Consider the following 20,699-nt stretch of genomic DNA (forward strand, 5'->3'; position numbering starts at 1 on the left):
AAAAAGAGTTTGTTTTTTTTTTCTGTTTTGTTTCTCTTCAACTATGTCCAAAGACCTTGTGGATCAATCAGTTTGGAGCCTGCATGCTGTCCTACAGGAAGATTACCTTGGCAGCTGTTAAGAATAATGTGTTCTTCTCCTTTTGATGTTTATGTGCCTTGTGTTTGTAGTTGACAATACAGACCATATAGAAGAAAAATAAATACATCATGTTACAAACTGTTACCCAAATATTAATTATATATATTAATTTCATATTAATTATATAAAAAAACACACTATTCTTTTGGTCTATACCTCTGCTTCAAATAGTTCTAATCTCAGAGATTCATAAGAAATGGAAATATTGTAATCCAATGCCTACTATGTATTAGGTACACAATTACTTCCACATAGGTTGCTTTCCTTAATCTGTTCATTCATAATCACCATCATTTAAATATTATTATTCATTTTACTTATGATAAAAGAAACCATACCAGAACATTTTACATAAATGTTCTAAAAACGGTTCTACAATTAAGCCTATGTTGATTTTTTTCTTTATAAAATAAGATTGTAACATGATGTACAATAGTTTACACCGTACATTGTTTAACTCGTTGTGAGGACTCTTGGCAATATGCCTACAACATCAGCTTAGGGAAACAAAATTAGAAAATAACAAAAATGAAAAAAATTGTAAATCTTATTTTCATGGCAAGTGAAGAAAAATTATTTCTTAAGCAAATCTCTTGTTTTATTGCTGTTATTAATATTTTAATTATTGTTATTGAGTAAAACACTCTTGGTTATCAAAATATTAATTGCCAGTGACAAAAATGTAACAGAAATTTGTTTAAATAACAAAAAATAGTTTATAAGTCTTACACAACTTATAAGTTCAGGAAGAGTCTAGGGGTCTGAAAGCTGTCAGCAAGACTCTGAAACTCTCTCCATCTCTCAGTTCTACTTTCTTTGTTAGCTCCATTCTCTGACTCCATCTATGTGAGTGCGGAGCTGTCTCCTGGGTATTAAAGGCTTAAGTGGTTCCTAGTGCTTCGCTCTCAGAAGAACATTTCCACCACATCTCTACCAACCACCACAGCATGTTCTGCTTGGACCTGCTTGAAACATGTATGGCTCTGACAGGGTATCCTTGGTCTCATACCCACTTCTGTGGAAGATTGTCAGGGCTGTGCTTGAAACTAAAAGAAAAGAAACAGACCCCAGTCAGAAAAAAAATTTTCCAAAAATGATGAAACACACAATACATTTGATAAAAATGTATGAATCATATTATCTATGTTTATAATACAACCTTTTTTTTTCTTTTTTAAAAATTGTTGGCAGTAGTGAGAAACTGCCAGGGGAGGAGGGGCACACCTCATCAACAAGGGTACCTGCATAATGCACATTTGTATACCTAACCCTGAATTGTACCCCACATCTTTAAAATAAAAAATTATTTATTTACTTTAAAGATGTGGGGTACAATTCAGGATTAGGTACACAGATGGTCATTGTACAGGTAAAGTTGGGGTCTGATTTTGGTCCCCACTTCTCCTGGTTTGAGATCAGGCACCCTTACTGATGAAGTGTGCCCCACCTCTCCCCTGACAGTATCCCACTACTGTCAATCACTTTCTTATAATATTATGATAATTGTATAATGAAACCGTTAAAGTAACAAGTATAAGACTAAATAATTTCTCTCATCCAAGTGCCTATAACATATGTTCATGTATTCATACATTTTAGATCTAACAATGCTGAACATAACAAGTAAATCTTGTGAACCACCGGCTGGGAGGAAGGGGGAGGGGTGGAGAGAGAAAAGTTCACGCAGTTAGTCACCAGGGAAAATGCATTTAGGCTGAATTGTCCATTATAGAAAGCTGGATTCAGAATGGAAATACCCACACAGCTCCATTTCAGAAGTGTGCAAAGAGAAAAATATCAATGAGGAGTATTATACTAGGCAATCTAGGAGAAAAGAAACAAAAACAACTCTTGAAAAATACAATAAAGTTAGTAAAATGATAGGAGTTTAGAGGGAAATTATGTGCCAAGGAAGCCAGTAAGAAGCATCTGGTATTGGAAGAGATGGAAAATCAAAGCTCAGATTAAAAAGAGACCATACTCTTATTTAATATTCATTAAAAAGTTGAGAAAAAATAGCCTGGGAAATTACTGATATGCGATGCTGAAATGTCATTGTTAAAATAAGTTTCATGTCATTAAAACAAACACATGAAAGAGATCTTTAAAGGTGAATATAATAAAGTTCATTCTCCAGTATGATTGCCCTGTTTTCTTTTTAGGGCTCTCCTAAAGGTATAATTAGGCTATCAACATCATCAACTTTTTTTTTCTGCTTCCCACAAGTAGAATATTATTTGTTTTATGTAGTAGATTTTTTTCTAAGACTTTTTATCACATCACACAAACACAATAACACCAATCATTCAAAGAAAGATTACTGCTTTATTGTATAATATTTGGTAGAAAACTTTCTATGGAAAGTAGATGCCTTCTATTTTTAAGAGACACCTAAATTCCCTTGAAGAATGTCAAAGTCTTAACTCATTTATGGCTCCACAGACTCATTTTGTGGCATATGATAAATATGTGGTATATACTTAAAATGGAAAAAATTAGGCACAAAACTTTGGATTTTAGCACATTGCCTAGCATATGTGCCTTGTTTTTCTTTTTCAGAAACAAGTGCCAGAATTCTGATAATATAATTATCTCAAATATTTCAGCACATGATTTTAATGAGCAAGCCCATGAACCTGGCAAAACTAAATTCTTTATCTCAAGTAGTGGAGCTATTAATATTTGGGCTATTTAAATTCCGTTTTTCTTTAAGAAGACTGGCCCTTGTTATCAGTTTTAATGATAGAAAGAATTTTCTATAATTTTTAAAAATTTGTCTCTAGTTAACCACTTTATAATTTACAAAGCCCTCTACATACAGATTGAAAATAATAGTACCTATTTACATCCTTGATATGTAGAATAATACAGTAAGTCCTTGCTTAACATTGTTGATAGTCTTGCAAATTGAATTTAAGCAAAATGACATATAGCAAAACCAATTTTACTATAGACTGATTGATATAAACCAGAGTTAAGTTCATATAGCATATTTCTGATCACAAAAACATCACCAAATTTCCAAATAAAGACCCAAAATATCTCTAATCTTACACATTGAATTAAGTGTGAGCTATACATACATTTTAAAAGTAGTAATAAAATTAATTAACCTTTAATTTAAATTTTAATATTTATCACTAATTTAATTAATTAATTAAAAAATATTTCATTTACCAAATTATTCAAGTTCTGGATGTGGGTGGCAGAAGCTAATTCAAGCAGCTCAGGGTACAAGGCAGGAACTCTGAACAGGATGCCAGCCCATGGCAGGATACTCTCTCTCACAAACTCTCTCTCTCTCTCTCTCTTTCCCCACCTCAAACTGGGACCATTTAGACAGGCTAATGGACCTGATGTGCACATCCTTGGGATGCAGGAAGAAACCAGTTTACCTAAGAAAACCCATGCACACATTGGGAGACTGTGCAAATTCAACACAGACAGTGACTCTGGCTAGCAATCCATTTTTTTTTTTTCTCTTCAGCATTATAAAGAAACAATCTTACTTGAGGACCCGTTGCATGCCTTAAGCTTCCCAGTTGTCCTCGCAGTACAGTTTTATCAATTCCTTCATTCCACAAGGATATATTAAATAAGTACTATATTCTCAGTACAAAAACCCACAAATATTATTTCAGTGCACTACATTAAGGGCAATTGCAAGGCAGGTCTAAAAGAGGGAACATTCAGACTAACTTACTTTACTTTCTTCTATCTTCCAGCTTAGAAGAATCCTGTATGGGGTAAAGAACTTCTCCAGTATTTTCCATAGCTAAGGGTAGGACCATTGGTAGCAATCTGCATTCCCTTTTGACTCAGAGCATTTGTATGACTTTCTATATGATGTAGATTAAAATGTGTGCAATTTTTTGTTCAAGTTGAAAACGTATAAATTTCCTCAACTGCCTATGAAGGGTTTATGTGGGTATGCACTCATATGTTTGATGGACACAAGAATGAATTTAATTTGATACTTTGTTCCAAGACATTGGGAGTAACTTGTTCCCTGGGAAAATGTCTAAATGTTGCCTATAATAAAACATCAAGATCTCATAGAATAAAAACAAAAAATAAGAAATTCCCAAAGATAAACACTAAAAGCTTTTTCTTTTTACCTTTCTTGACTCTTGCTTAGAGTCTACTATGGTGATTGAAGGAGAGACAGGATGAGAAGTTGACATAGAAGACAGCTTCTCTGCATAGTAGCAGAGTTTAAATATGTGGAGAAGACACCTACTTTTTAAAGTTGGGCTTGGGGTGTGCAAATTTCAGACCCCAGGATGCCAGCGGCCATTCAAATATTTATTGCCACATTAACTTGAAACCATATTGACACCATAACTCTGAATGAGAATGGAGGAGAAAACCTCTTGTAATTATTGTGCCTGGAATAGAATTATGTGCAAAAGTTGCTATGGAGTAACAATTCTCTGGAAAATGGGAAAGCTCATAAGAGAAGTACCTTCTGTATTGCTCAGTAGTGAGAAGTTTATCAAGAAGAAACACGGAGGATGCATATTTCAGATGCAAAGAGTTCATTTAAGTGCATTCAGTATATAATAAAGTCAAATTAAGTGGTAATAAATTTCAGAATGGCAGGGCATGGTGGCTCATGCCAGCAATTCTAGCACTTTAGGAGGCTGAGGCAAGAGGATTGCCTGTGCCCAGCAGGTCGAGGCTTCAGTGGTTCGAGATCAGCTTCGGCAACTTGGCGAGACCTTGTCTCTACAATTCATCAAACAAATTAGCTAGGCATGGTGGCACTGCCTGTAGTTCCAGCTACTTGGAAGGCTGAGGCGGAAGGATTGCCTGAGCCCAGCAGGTCGAGGTTTCAGCGACCGTGAGCATGTCAGCCTGTTAGACAGAGTGAAACTCCAACTAAAAAAAAAAAAAAAAATCAGGAAGAACAAATTATCTACAGTTTTTCCCATGAATGTAAACCGAGATCTCAATTTTAGTAAGCTTTTTACAAACCTATCAATGGAAACCTAACAAGAAAAGTCGAAATGGTTTCATGCAGTTCATTATAATTATTAGAAAAAATAATTTCAGGAGAGAAGTGAGTAACTTGGTAGGCAAGAATAGCTTCAGGTTCTCAAGAGGAGTACCCAGCTCTATGGGGCATCTTAATATTGGGTACGATGGAAATGTGGACCTTGTTTTTCAGGAGTATGTACTAAACAATTGTACTCACACCTCTTGTATGACCATGAAATCTTGGACTTCGCTGGCCTGACCTTCTTGGTGCTGTGCTCCCAATTGTGTCTTGGCCTCTACTCTCAATCGCCTGCCGACCTGACCCATCTCACCACTTTCTAGTTACCTCTTGAGAGCTCTCCTGCTTCTTTGCTTTTTGCTTTTACATCGCTGCTGTCGTGACACCTACCTCCAGGACCCAGGCTTCTCTGGGAATCACTGTCCAACTTGGGCAATCGTGGAAAGCAGCGGTCTCCAAACTTTTTGGCATCAGGGACTGTCCCGTGAAAGACAATTTCTCCAAACACGGGGCGGGAGGTGCAACCATCAGGCAGTAGATACTCACAAACAGCGCGCAACCTAGATCCCGCGCATGCTCAGTCCACAACAGGATTCACACTCCTTTGAGAGTCAATGCCCCTGCTGATCTGACAGCAGATGGAGCTCGGCTCTCCTGCCACTCATCTCCTGCTCTACTGCCTGGTTCCTAATAGGCTGCGGACCGGTACCAGGCGGCAAACCGGTATCGGTTCATGGCCCATGTGTTGGGGACCCCTGATCTAGAGAAGGGCATCCCATACAATTCAGCTCTTATCCTTCATGGAATGTAACAAAATTACTGCCTGTAGACCACATTCTCCTTCTAAAAGAACCACAATTTTCCAACCTTACTGTACATTATTAAAAGAACTAAAATGTGATGTGATAGTGACCTACTAGGGCATAATGGTTCAAACTACCCACAGGAATGCAAAGCATATAAGACTATACTGTCCTACAGGCATCTCCAGCTTACTTGTGTCTCGTGCTTTCTCTGCTGTGATTCTCACTCCCTCTGCCATAGGTGAACGTGTAATCATAAATCTGTGTTGGCTGCAGTGTCAAAGCAAGATTACACTGGGGGAAGAAGCGAGTCCCTGCTCCATTGGAGCCGACAAAGACAATAGCATCAATCTGACCCTTTTATAACCTCATTCTCCAGGCCTCACTCGTCTGTCCCTGACGGAGAGCAAGAGCACACCCACCCATCATGTTTTCGCCCCATAAAGTGGCATGTGTTTGCAGAACATCTTGTTTTCATCTTATTCATATTTTGACTTGGCATTTATAGCAGTTGGGTTAAAAAAAAAAAAGCCACAGTCTGATTTGTCTGCAACAGACAGTCTAATTAAATTGGAGGGAGGGACAGATGCGCAAGGCTGCTGAACTGCTCATAATACAAACATGGCAGCTTCAGTTTGGAAAATCTGGCAAGACAGTGCCAACAATTTCTGCTCACTGAACTAGCTGAAGTATGTAATTATGTTAAGTTCTCTTATTTTAATTCCAATTTCACATATATTGCTGATGCATTCAGAAAGAGTTTAGAAGGCCGGTATTTGGGCTGTGATCAGAGAACAGTATACACATGATTCATAAATGCTGTAATTTCTTTCTGACTCAGGTTTTTCAATATTAAAAATACTATTTTTGCAAAGTAAATATTTATGCATAGGATTTTTTCATCCTTGAAGATTTTTCTCCATATGATTTAAATCAACAGCAGTCCTTCTTACTTAAAAGCTACATAAAATCTAGAGCTCCCAGTGTTGTTGGTACTATTGTAAATCTGAAGCAAACCTTTGTCAACATGAACTCCTATGAACAGAAGCACAAACTGCTGTGTCTCCAGTGCCAAATCCTCTCTGTCAAGTTGAAGTCTATACTTCCAGGATAGCATCATCTTTCAGGTTCCTGTGGGCCTCCGTAGCAGTTTGCGGAGAGTTTGCTAATCTGATATTGATCTATATTGCCTATTTCATCTCATCTCACCCTAAAAGATGCAAAGACCATGGGTATCATCACCTTTCAGTGTAAAAAGTATATTTATATATTTGTAAGTAATACAGGTTTTACATAAAATCTACTTTTTTGGAAACATTTACAAGGTTCTGCCCCCATCTAGCTGCAAAAAGTTTTAATAAATAATTGCTACAAAATTATCAGCTTAAAAATTTCACTGCAGAGTTGATGACACAAAGAACTCTGACTAAAATAAACTGTAGAAAGTGCCAAGCCCTTCACAAGAGAGATGATATTTATGTCTGTCTCATTCTTAGGGAAAAAAAATTAAGCAAGGAATAACAACAACAACAAAAGGCAAGAAAATGTGATCCATGAGTAAGAGAGAAAACAGCCAATGAAAGAAAACACAGAGATGGCTCAAATGGATGTTAGTTAAATATGATAAAAATTCGAAGTTCTAGTGAAAAAGTGTACAACATGCATAAGGAAATGAAACTTTTCAAGAGAGATGTGAAATCCATATTTTTTAAAAATCTAGATATGATAAATATAATAAAATAATTTATGAGAGTAAATGCTTTAACACTTCAATATAGGTTTAGCAAGCAATACAAACTATATCTGAATGAATAAAAGAAAAAATAAGATATATTGGCCTGATTTATCTCTAATGCTTATTCAAATAAAATACATTTTAGAACTTAAAACTGTGTGATGCCAGGTTAACGATGGAAAATTTAAAACAAGTAGTAGCCTCCTCCCTTCGGAAAGTTTACTGAGAGAGAGAGAGAGAGAGAGAGAGTGAGAGAGAGAGAGAGAGAGAGAGAGAGTGTGTGTGTGTGTGTGTGTGTGTGTGTGTGTTTGAGAGAAATAAACCCAAAGAACAAAGAAACATGGTGAAAACTGATGTCAGATGGAAAGTAGTAAGTGATTTAATAGATTCTAGAAAGCCGAGTTCCAATGCAGAAATGCGGAAACCTGAGAATTTCCCAAATAATCCAATATACAAACAGAGAACAGATGACTCAGGAATTGGCAACTCAGGTTCTTATGGAAGTTGGAAAAAAGGAGGTGCTAATATCAGTTGAAAGCCTATTCATATCCCCAGATCTTCTTTTTTCCTTTACATAACTAAGGATCTCCTCCCTCTCTCCATCCCAGTCCCTTCACTCACATACCAATTAGGAAGATGAAAGGTTTATATATAGGAGTAGGAAAATTGGAATCGATCTGATCAGGATTGAAAGCCAGCATGCCATACTGAAAACAAGGAAATGGAGAGGAAATTTGGATATTACCCCCTCAGCAGGATTTCAGAACTAGAAGTCATAATTATGTCCCCCAGACCAACTGAAAGGATTTTGGGGGTCTGTGACCAGTTCAAGAGAAAAGTCCTAAAAATAATGACATCAAGGATTTCCCTAATAAACAGCTCTTCCAGATTCACCCACAGGGAAGCTCATAGTCCATTCCATGTGCTTATAATACCCAATCAAGTTTTTTAATGCCCACTTTAAAATATGAGTCTACAAATATGAATAGACATTTGAGGCACATCTCTATTATGAAAGACAACAGTCAAGACAAACAGAACTAAGTAACAGAGAAAAGAGATTAAAAAAGAGAAGAAAACAAAATGGACATATACCAAAAACATTAATATTTCCAAAGAAACAGGAGGAATAAGAATATACTGGAAAAAAGAAACATACAGAAAACAAAGAAACAAGTCTTTGTAGATTAAAATATAATATTAGAAATGAAAATTTTAGTAGGATGAATAGAAGATAAAGTTAAATAAATCTCCCAGCAAGTATAACAATAAAATTAAAAATAGATAAGCAAAAATTCAGTGTATTTGAGGACCAAGGTAGGTTTCTTAACATCCAAACAACAGGTGTTTCAGAAAGAGACAATAAAGAAACAGAAAGGGAGGAAGAAAAGCAAAGGGTAATTCAAGAAAATGTTCCATAAGTGAGAGTCACAGTATTCCACATTGAGAGATACTCACCTGGTACCCAGGGCAATGGAGGAAAATAGGACTGTCTCATATGACCACATGAGTTGTGAATCACACAGCTTTAGAAACAACATTGCAAATTGCAATGTCAATGAGTCTCTTGGTGCTTTTGTAATTGTGCCCTGGCTTTTTGAAATGCAATGGCACCTCTAAACCATTGCTACATTTTAGAAAACGGGACAAAGGAAAGATCCCAGGAAATTATTGTTTGGATGTTCAAGAGCCTACCTTGAGGTAGGGAAGTCATATGAAGATATAAGATTTCTCCACAAAACTGGGAGCTGGGAAACAGTGAAGACAAGTCTTAAAAATTGTAAGATGAAAATGCTTTCCCACTTAGAATCCTATAAGAGGCCAAACAATTAAGTGTGAGGACAAAAAGTAACAAACAAGAGATCTTTTCAGACATGGAAGCTGTAAACAAATATGCCTCAGTTGTTGGTTAGAAAACTCCTGAGAATCTTATCCCACAAAATCAAGAAGGAAAACAGAAACATCATGGAAACCAGGAAACTGGAAATTCAAATTAGGAGAGGTGGAAAGTATGCTTAGAGTGATGGTGTGCAGTAACATCAATATGAAAACAGCCAGAGAACCAGTCTCGATTGGATAAAGAAACTTGTACAAAAAAATTCTCAAAATAGTAAATTGATAGAATAGCTAATATGACAATGAAATGAGAAGAGATTACAAAATTAGGGAACAAATTGTGAATCTGTTAGTGATAAATGCTTAGAAAACTAAGTAAACATTTAAAATAGCATCACTAACTCTGAGGGAAAAAAATCATCATGGCATACCAGGGCTCAGTTGTGAAGTCAGTCACATAATCATGATAGTTATAATAATGTAAATATTACATATTGATTCCACCAAAATTATGATGCAAGAAAAATGGCAACATGGGGAGATAGAAAGGAAGGGCGAAGTATGATGGAATTATGATGCAAAAGATTGAGAAATAAATTGTGTATCTATGTTATATATTATGTATATGCTTTTATTATTACACAGTAGCATAGGTACAAGCATTAAACAAATTAGTTGGGATTAAAGTTTGAAATGTCATAATACATCTTTTACTGATATGTTACCCAGAATTATAATTGCATCTAGGTGTGAATATATATATGTGTGTGTGTGTGTGTGTGTGTATTCATGGACCACTTCTTCAGTTCCTGATAAATAATTGTGTGTCCAGTTGTCAACTTTCAGGTCAGTCATTGTACCTAACAATTCTTCCAACATCAGTCCCTGGAATTTGGAAACCATACTCTCAGTCCATATAAGTCGTTGGATGCTATTTGAGAATGGACTATCAGAACCATAATGTTGCTACTTAAACTGATTTCAGGTATCACCTTGGCCTGAAATCTTGCCAATCTACCATTGCCATAGTAGTATAGTTTTGTGATTAAAATCTTTGGCGTGGTTTAGAATTGCAGCTGGACTGTCTAGATTCAATTTTTACCTCCAGAATTTACTACCTTTCTGACATTAGACCATTATTGATGTACCTGGGGAGAATAATAGTACCACTTGACTTGAAAGATTAAACGGCAAATAAAATAATCCATGTCATGAGCTTATTGTAGTATATGGCATTCAGGAAGTTCAAAAGAAGCATTGGCTATTATTGTTATTATCTTCTTAGATCCAGGCTTAACCGGATGCCATTCCCCTTAAAGCCCTCAACTTCTTCAGTACTCTGGGCAACTTGGTTTTGGTACTCCTAGAGTTTTGGGACTTTTATGTTAGTGGAACTAGAGGAACTGTCTGTAACTTTCCCAACATCTCTAAGTGAAATATGCAAATTGGATATAGACAGTCAGCTTGGATTATATGAGCAAATGATTCCTTACAGGGCGTAGTGTCTCATTCTTGTAATCCTGGCACTTAGAGAAGCCAAGACCCAGGAGTTCAAGACCAGCACTGGCAACATAGTGAGACCTTGTCTCTACAAGAAAATTTAAAAATTAGCCAGGCGTGGTGGCATGTGCCTGTAAATCTCAGTTAATTGGGATACTGAGGCAGAGGGATTGTGTAAGTCCAGGAGGTTGAGACTGTGGTAAGCCATGGTCATGCTGCTGCACTCCAGGCTAGACAACAGAATAAGACCACATTTAAAAAATAAATTTCAATGTGTCCTTTAAAAATAATAAAAATACAAGATTATGATCAAATACAATGAAAGAAAATAAAATTTCAATTTCCACTTTGACTTTTTATTTAGATATGTTTTAGTTCTGTGTAACACTCAGGAAAAAAAATAAAACATGGAAAGATAGGTAAATATATAAAGAAAATAAGAATGAAAAAAATTCTGCACCAGTCTGGGAGAAGAGAATGAGAATAAGCACAAGATTGTAAGAATAAACATCAGATTTTTAGCTATAAAAACAGCATGAACTCACACTGATAACCAAAATATTCACTAATAGCCTCATATGTGGCTGCAATTGGACTATTCCGAATCCTGAGAGTCCTGAGGTTATTGAAAAATTATAAAATAAGCATGTGTTTTGCTTCTAGTTTTGTTTTATTTAAAATAAGACACTAGGCCAGGCTCAGTGGCTCAGCCTGTAATCCCAGCACTTTGGGAGGCCGAGGCGAGTGGATTATCTGAGCCTGTGGGCTCGAGACCAGCCCGGGCAACTTGGTGAGACCACCTCTCTACAATAAATCAAAAATTAGGTGGGCATGGTAGGGTGCTACTTGGAAAGCTAAGGTGGAAGAATCGCCGGAGACAAGCAGGTCGACGCTGGGGTGACCATGAGCATGCCGCTGCTTTCCAGCCTGAGCGACGGAGTGAGACTCCAACTCAAAAAAAAAAAAAAAAGATACTGAGGACAAGCAATGATGAATAGTTTAAAGCTAAGGATCTAAGAAATACAACTTAACTTGTGTCAAGGCGTCTTAGAGGATTTTTTTGCACCTAGATGCAATTATGATTCTTGATAATGCATCAGGAAAAGATTCATTATGACTCTTCAAACTTGATTCCTCACTCATTTGCTTAATTGCTTGTACCTAATCTACTGCATAATAATAAAAGCATTTATTTGGTTAAATAATACTTTTTGTCTCCCAGAGTCAAGGATTGGAATCCAAAAATCAGACTGAGACATAAATGAAAAGGGTACTTAGACTGCCATCTAGTACACATTTTTCTGTATAGCATAATTTCTAAAGCTGTTTAAATAACCTCTCTAGCATTATATGCTCAAGTATAATTCCTTTTGTTTGCATTGAAAACTGTATGTGGACCATCCTTTTCACTCTTTGACCTAAATTCTTCCCTAACTATTGATTTATGGGTGCTTCAATTTGTATATCAATGCACTAGTACTTCATTCACTTGACCCAGATATAGAATTTTAATCTATTAGAGACTATCTTCAAAGGCTTTATGTGAAATATGTTTACTGACCAGTTATTTTCCTTTTTCAGAAAGGATACAAGGTTTGGAGCCAGGAGTCTCTCAGGATTCAACATGATTGGAAAAGTATTTACCTTTTTCAAGGAAAAGATATTATTTCATTGACACAAGAATAGTTATGCTGATGATTAAAATTAAGCGGAAATATTTCCATTAATGGTTCTCCCAGCCTATGTCCTGTTATCTATTTGTAAGCCTCCTGCTACTTACCACCTTGGTTCTTTAAAATGCCTACTGTAGCTCCAAGACAGTGAAGGAACACATACTCCCAGGGGCTGGAAGACATGGAAGCTACCCAAATACTGCGTCTGAAATGTCCCAAACAAAGCATTATATCTGGGCTTACTCTAAGCACCTTTAAGACTGGCCTTAAAGCAGGATTGATAAGTATTCTAACTTGACATTAGATAAGAATGGCTAAAACCCCAAGGCTATTTAAGAATACAGCAGAAATTTCTGTCCTTTCCTACATTCCTGGAACTCTTGCAGAAAACGAAGAAATACTCAACTTTCTCCAGGGTAAGAAAACTTTACTGAAGTATGAAGAAGTAATCTCAGGTCAGGTCAATACGATTCAATTGGATTTGATTGCACACATTTTTACTAAACCATCATTATGGACCAGGAGTAGACTTTGGAGAAGGAAGAATGTATAAATCATAGCAAATCTCATGAGCAGCTCACCATATGTTGATAATACAAATTTAATGATATAGAAAACTTTCAAATGGCTAGATTGTGGTATGGTGAAAAAATCCATCTTTGTAGACTTTCTATAGAAGTTTAGATTATTATTTGTCAGTTAGATAGCTGTAAAGATTTCTATATTGAAAGGACAGTAATATATCTTAGATGCCATCTTAATGCATAATTTTCTAGTATTGTTATAGATTGGGCCATTTCAAAACTGAATAAATAGTCAAAGAAAATAGAACATTGTATTTCATTAAGAGAGGCACATTTTACTCAATGGCAGTGCTTTGAATAATCAAGTAGCCTAAAATATTAATAAATCAAGAAATGAACTTAATTTTCCCAGTAATTCCTGCACAGTAGAAAAGGAAAGTTGAATTCAATGCCAGGATTGTAACCTATTTCATTATAAAATAACCTATGAATACTTAAAAATGTATTCTTTCTATCCTTCAATGTATAAAATTTTTTTGTTAATAGTATTGTATCTGATTTGCAGATATTTAATTCGAAAAGAGAAGTTCAAGGTAACAATCCTATTATGTAAACAATTTCATTTTTGTAGCCCCATCAACAATTTTCATCCACCTCATGACTTAGTTTAATTTAAAGAGATTGTGAGGATTTGAATTAAAAAATAAAACCTACTTATGCGTTTTTCAAAATGTAAGAAATTCAACTAGAGTTGGCTTTTTCTTAATAAATCAATGCTTTCATGGGTTTATAGCACAAAAAATTAAAAGTACATGAACAAAGCATTCATTAAGTAGTAATTATATCAAATTATATTCTTCAATTCCTATTTATTTATTTATTTATTATTTATTGGAGTCAGAGTCTCACTCTGTTGCTCAGACTGGAGTGCAGTGGCAACATCACGGCTTACCCCCAGCCTTGATCTTCTAGGCTCAGGTTATACTCCTGCCTCAGTCTTCCAAGTAGCCTGAACTACATGTGTGCACAACCATGGCTGGCTAATTTTTTTTTCTTTTTTTGTAGAGAGATGAGGTCTCCCTTTGTTGCTTTTTTGAACTCTTGGCCTCAAGCAATCCTTCCATCTTGGCCTCCCAAAGTGCAGGGATTACAGGCATGAGTCATTGTGCCTGGCCGATAGTGCAAATTTTAATGCAATTTTAACTTCGTGATTTCACATCAGACTTTCTCTTAAATTTATGTGAATATAATATACCTATACTTTCTCATCATTCATTTTATTCTCTACATGACATCCTCTTTCCAGGTAAATGTCTCTTAATAGTCAGCAAACCACTCATGTCAGACCTCTCTGTATTACTTTTCCAGTTGCCTGCTATATAGTTCTGTTAGGGCTTCCGTAACAAAGTACTACAGACCAGGCGGCTTAAATTATAGAAATTTATTTTCTCATAGTTCTAGAGAATGTCAGCAGATTTGATGTCTCCTAAACCCCCTCTCCCTGACTTGGCATGTGGATAGCTGTCTTCCTTTTATGTCTTCACATGGTCTTTCTTCTGTGTGTTCTTGTTCTAATCCTTTCTTCTTACAAGGACACCAGTCATACTAGATTAGGACCTAATCAGATTACCTTGTTTTAGAGTAATTGCCTCTTTAAGGACTCTCTTTTCAAATATAATCACATTCTGGGAGTTGGACTTCAATATATGAATTCTGGGGGGACAAAATCAGTCTAGAAAATCTGCTAAGCTAAGCTTAATTATATTAAATTGGTCATCTCATGTCTCTCAAAACATTTCTGTATTCTTTTAACTTACATTAATTATTTCCTAATTTCTTGTATTGTTATTTAACTTTCTTGAAGTTATTTTTTTACCCAACTATATGATAAATCTCTGGAGAACAAGTATTTGGCTCTTTTTCTATATTTACACTGTATTTATGAAAATGAATGTTCAATAAATACCTTTTATGTAGCATTCTTGTGACTACTAATGCTGTAAAATTTTCTGTCTTCTTCCTTGCTGCCCAGCAATCCAGAATCTTTAGATAAATTTTTAATTCTAATGGAGAAAGCTATATATCTTTTAAAGTTCATAGTCATTCATTTTATAAAAGAAAGTAGTTTTCTGAAAACTAAGTAACCCATTACCTGTTTTTTAAAATATGTCCCTTCTCATTTTTATAGCTTCTTAAGGGTATTCAGAGTTATGTGTAAAGTGACCGTTCTCAACAAAAATCCTATGCTGCAATTCAAATTGATGGCCAAAAATGAAATATGAATACAAATGTGAGACCTTGACTAACCCTAATGACTAATTTACACACGAATTGAGCCAACGCCTGTATAAACCATACATTTTATTGCAAATGCACACTCAGAAATATTTATTATTGCATCTTTCTTAAAAAGACAAGAGAAGGATTATGAAAACTCTAAATCACTCCTCAGCCATCTAGCATTGTAAACCACGAAAGAGAACCATCAGGTTCAACTGCTTAACAAATTATTTTTATAATGCTCTCCTTAAACCCCAACGTTCCCTGTCCTATAAATTCTTTGACTTTTGACAATGCATGGGTGCATTCAATGACAACAAATTAATAAATTCTTAAATTTTAAATTGTATCCAGCATTTAAATTATTTTTAGTAAAGAATTTATTCAAGAACCTGGTCATCCAATGAAGTCTTCATTTCTTGCTTTTAATATATTTTAATCTTAGGTGATTGTGAATACCTTCAATAATGACAAATAACTTATAGGAGGCAAAAGGGATAGTGTTGAAATTCAACATTATTACTAAGATTCTTGAAACTTACTGTGGTTTCACTATCTATCTTTTACATCTAGAAAATGGTAAATATAAGCAAAGTGAGGAACTGATCTGCACTAATTCTTGGATATTGTCAAATATCTAAGGATATGATGTGACTAATTTAGTTCCAAAAATTTCCAAGTTATTATTATTCAGACTACAGAGCATCTATGTTCAGTGACTAATTGAATACACATGATTTATTTTTAATGGGCTGAATGTGCAATAATTGATTGAGGTTATTATAGCCATGATTGCCTGGTTCATCTCATTACTTAAATGTCATCTCAAAAAAATTCTAACATAATAGAACATTGAACAAGTAAATATTAATGTAGGAGTAAAAAATAAAGTGTCTCAAACTAGCAGTTAAATTTTGCCTTAAATGTATTTTCTACAATTTGTATGATAAGATAAAAACAAGTTAGTGGATTATATTGATTTTTTAAAATTTTTTGTTTTAAAGATGTGGAGTACGATTCAGGGTTAAGTATACAAATGTTCATTATGCAGGTACCCTTGTTGATGAGGTGTTCCACCGTACTCCAGCAGAATCCTACTACTGCCAATCCCTACCACCTCCCCAGGCAATTGCCCTACTGGCAATCCTTGTCTTATAGTATTATAATAATTGTTCCAGGTCTGCTTATGAGTAAGAACTTGTGATACTCAGTTCTTTGTTTCTGTGATAGATCACTCAATATTATAGACTCTTAAGTCCATCCAAGTTGCTGTGAAGTTCAAAATTTTGTCCTTCTTTATGGCTGTGTAATATTCCTTCATGCATATGTACCACATTTTTTAAAATCCAGTTCTTTATCGATGAGCAGCACAATTGGTTCCATGTTTTTACTGTTGTGAACAATGCTGCAATAAACATGCGTGTGCAGGTATCTTTTTCATAGAGTGATTTGGGTTCCTCCGGGTATAATACCAGTAGGGGAATTGCAGGGTCATATGGAAGGTCAATTTTTTGACCTTTTGGGAATCACCAAACTGTTTTCCACAGAGGTTGTACTAGTTTACACTCTCACCATCAGTGTAGAAGTGTTCCCTTTTCCTCTCATCCTCTCCAGCATCTGTTGTTTTTTGAGTTATTGATGATGGCCATCCTGACTGGAGTTAGGTGGTATCTCGGTGTGGTTTTAATTTGCATTTTTTTGATGACTAGTGAGGCTGAGCGTTTTTTCACGTATCTGTTGGCTGGTCATATGTCTTCTTTCGAAAAGTGTCTATTAATATCTTTTGTTTACTTTGTAATGGGGCTGTTTGTTTTTTTTTCTTTTCAGCACGTTTGAGTTTCTTGTAGATCCTAGATGTTAGGCCTTTGTCAGATATACAGTTAGCAAATATTTTTTCCCAGTCTGTGGGCTGTCTCCCTTCTCTCTTGATGGTTTCTTTGACTTTGTAGAAGTTTTTCAGTTTGATGAGGTCCCACTTGTCTATCTTATCTCTTATGGTATGGGCACTGAGGGTTTTGATCAGGAATTGGATGCCAGTTCCATTTTCCTTGAGGTTGTCTCCTGCATTTTCTAAGATTCTTTAGTTTGAGGTTTTACATTTAGCTCTTTGATCCATTTGCGGTTGACTTTTGTGTATGATGACAGATAGAGGTCTTGTTTTAATCTTCTGCATGTGGTCAACCAGTTTTCCCAGTACCATTTACTCTCCCCAGTTGTTGGTAGGGGAGGCTTTGTCGAAGATGAGTTGGTTGAGAAATTGAGGTTTTGTTTGTGGAATCTCTATCCTGTTCCATTGGTCTATATGCCTGTTCTTTAACCAATATCAGGCTGTTTTGATTATTTTAGCTTTATTATAAAGTTTAAAGTCTGGGAGTATAATATCTCCTACTTTGTTTTTGTTTGTTTGTTTTGTTTATTTTGTTTTGTTTTGCTGAGGATTGATTTGGCTATTTGTGCTCATTTATGTTTCCATATGAATTTCTGTATTGTCATTTCCAGGTCTGAGAAGAATGCTGTCGGTAATTTAATGGGTATTGTGTTAAATCTGTAGATTGCTTTGGGTAGGACAGACATCTTAACAGTGTTGATTCTTCCAATCCATGACCATGGAATATTTTTCCATTTGGTTGTGTCATCTTTCACTTATTTGAACAGTGTTTTGTACTTTTCATTGTAAGGGTCTTTCGCATCTCTGGTTAGGAAGATACCAAGGTATTTCATTTTTTTCTGGCTATTGTGAATGGGATTGTGCTTTTTATTTGGGTTTCTGTTTGCTTATTTTTGGTGTACAGAAATGCGACTGTCTTTTGCACATTTATTTTACACCCTGAGACTTCGCTAAAGTCCTTTATCAGTGCAAGGAGGTTTTTGACAGATTCTCTTTGGTTTTAGAGGTATAGAATCACGTCGTCTGCAAAGAAGGATAACTTGACTTCCTCTTTTCCTATCTGGATACCCCTGCTTTCCTTCTCTTATCTAATTACCCTAGCTAGTACTTCCAACACAATGTTGAACAAAAGGGGTGAGAGTGGGCAGCTTGTCTTGTTCCAGTTTGCAGGAGAAATGGTTTCTGTTTGTTTAGCAGTATGTTGGCTGTGGGTTTCTAATAGATGGTTCTTAATATTTTGAGGTATATTCCATCTATGCCTAGATGTTCAAAGGTTTTTATCAAAAAGGGTTGCTGGATTTTATCAAAAGCTTTTTCCATGTCTAATGATATAATCATGTGGTTTTTGTCTTTACTCTGTTGATATATTTAATTATGTTTATGGTCTTGCAGATGTTGAACCAGTCCTGCATCCCAGGGATGAAGCCTACTTGGTCGTGTTCGATGATTTTTGAGATGTGTTGTTGAATCCAGTTTGCTAGAATTTTGCCGAGAATTTTTTTAACATCTATGTTCATTAAGGATATTGGCCTGTAGTTATTTTTCTTTGTTGTATCTTTACCTGGTTTGGATATCAATGTGATGTTAGCTTCGTAAAAAGGTTTGGGGAGAGTTCCATCTTTCCTGACTGCCTGGAATACTTTCAGTGGATTGGTATCAGCTCCTCCTTGTATGTTTTGTAGAATTCACCTGAAAAAATCATGTGGTCCAGTCTTTCTTTTGTAGGTAGTTTACTTATGACATAGTAGATTTCCTGGGTTGTTATTGGTCTATTTAGGGTCTCAATTTCTTCTTGTTTCAACCTGCGGAGGTTGTGTGATGTAAGAAAGTCCTCTGTATCACTTAGATTTTCAAGTTTGTTTCCATTCAGGTGTACATAGTAATCTATGATAATCTTTTTAATTTCTTTGGAGTCAGTTATGACTTCATCTTTTGCATTTCTGACTGTGTTTATTTGGACTTTTTCTCTCCTTTTCTTGGTCAGTCTAGCTAAGGGTCCATCAATCTTGTTTATCCTTTCAAAAACCAGCTTTTGGTTTCATTGATTTTTTTTTTTTTTGGTATTATATTTTTGTCTTTTATGTCCTGAATTTGGGCTTTTATTTTAATGATCTGGATTCTTCTGCTGAAGTTAGGGTTTTGATGGTCTTGCTTTTCCAACTTCCTAAGGTGATTTGTTAGACTGTTCACATGTGATCTTTCCATTTTTTTCATGTGTGTTTGTAGAGATATGAATTCCTATCTTAGGACTGCTTTCATGGCATCCCAGAGATTTTGGTAAGATGTTTCATCATTTTCATTTGTTTCCAGGTATCTATTAATTTCTGTGTTGATCCAGGAGTTGTTTAGCATCATAGTGTTTAGTGTCCAAGTCTTTGTGGGTTTTGGGGGAACTTTATTGGTGCTGATATTTATTTTTATTCCACCATGGTCTGAGAAAGTACATGGTAGAATTTCAATCTTATGGAATTTGTTTATGCTTGACTTATGGCCGACGATGTGATCAATCTTAGAGTACATTCCGTGTGGTAATGAGTAGAACGTATATTCCATGGTTGTTAGGTGGAGTATTCTGTAGGTATCAATTAAGTTCATTTGGTCAAGTATCACATTGAGGTTCTGAATCCCCCTGTTAACTTTTTGTCTTGATGATCTGTCTAGGGTTGTTAGTGGGCTGTTTAAGTCCCCTGCAATAATAGTGTTAGAATCAATGTCTTTTTGTAGTGTACCTAGCAGCTCCTTATGAGAGTTGGTACTCCTATGTCAGGTGCATATATGTTTAGGATGGATATGTCTTGTTTATGAACTGAACTTTTTATCATTATATGTGACCTTTTGTATCTTTTTTAATTTTTGATAGCTTAAAGGGCATTTTTTCTGTGATTAAGATCATGACTCCTGCTTTCTTTTGTGTTCCATTCACCTGAAATTTTGTTTCCCATCCTCTTACTTTGACTCTGTGAGTGTCCTTTCTCTTGAGATGAGTCTCTTGGAGACAATATATTGTTGCCTCATGATATTTTATCCAATTTGCCATTCTATGTCTTTTCAGTGGTGCATTTAGTCCTTTCACATTCAGACTAATTATTGAGATGTGAGAGTTGTTTCCCTGTCATGAGATTCTTTTTTTTAAATCAATATTTTTTATTATGATATTGTGGGGTATAGTTAAGGGTAAGGTATACAAATATGCTTCATTCAGGCCCCCTTGTTCATAACAAGTGTTTCCCCGTCCCCAGACAGATGTTTACTCCCATTAGTCCCACCCCCCACCCCCGTAGTTTCCCACCACTGTCAGTCATTTTCTTATGGTAGTGCAT

Source organism: Carlito syrichta, unplaced genomic scaffold (assembly GCF_000164805.1).
Source record: "Carlito syrichta isolate Samal-C Ts95f unplaced genomic scaffold, Tarsius_syrichta-2.0.1 Scaffold307196, whole genome shotgun sequence".
Classification (NCBI taxonomy): Eukaryota; Metazoa; Chordata; class Mammalia; order Primates; family Tarsiidae; genus Carlito; species Carlito syrichta.